Source organism: Nestor notabilis, unplaced genomic scaffold (genome assembly GCF_000696875.1).
Source record: "Nestor notabilis isolate BGI_N333 unplaced genomic scaffold, ASM69687v1 scaffold15749, whole genome shotgun sequence".
Taxonomy (NCBI): Eukaryota; Metazoa; Chordata; class Aves; order Psittaciformes; family Psittacidae; genus Nestor; species Nestor notabilis.
Window position 1 is genome coordinate 1 of NW_009942534.1, and position 308 is coordinate 308.

Genomic DNA, 308 nt, shown 5'->3' on the forward strand with positions numbered 1-308 from the left:
AGGAAGCGGGGAGCGCAGTGCCGGTGCCCTGCCCTGCCCTGCGGGTAACGCCCGCGGCTGAAGCACGAGCGGGATGGAAGCGTGTTTCTGTGTGCTTATTTCGGGTATTTGTTGGTACGCGCACTAACTGGAGCAGTGGAGCCTGCTGGAGGAAAGGCTCGGCTTCCGTACAGAGCTGTGACTTCGAAAATACGGTCTAGTGGAAGGGGGCCCTGCCCGTAGCAGGGGGTTGGATCTGGATGGGCTTTAAGATCCGTTCCAACCCAAACCATTCTGTGATTCCGCGTCATCCCGTTAGAATACGTCCA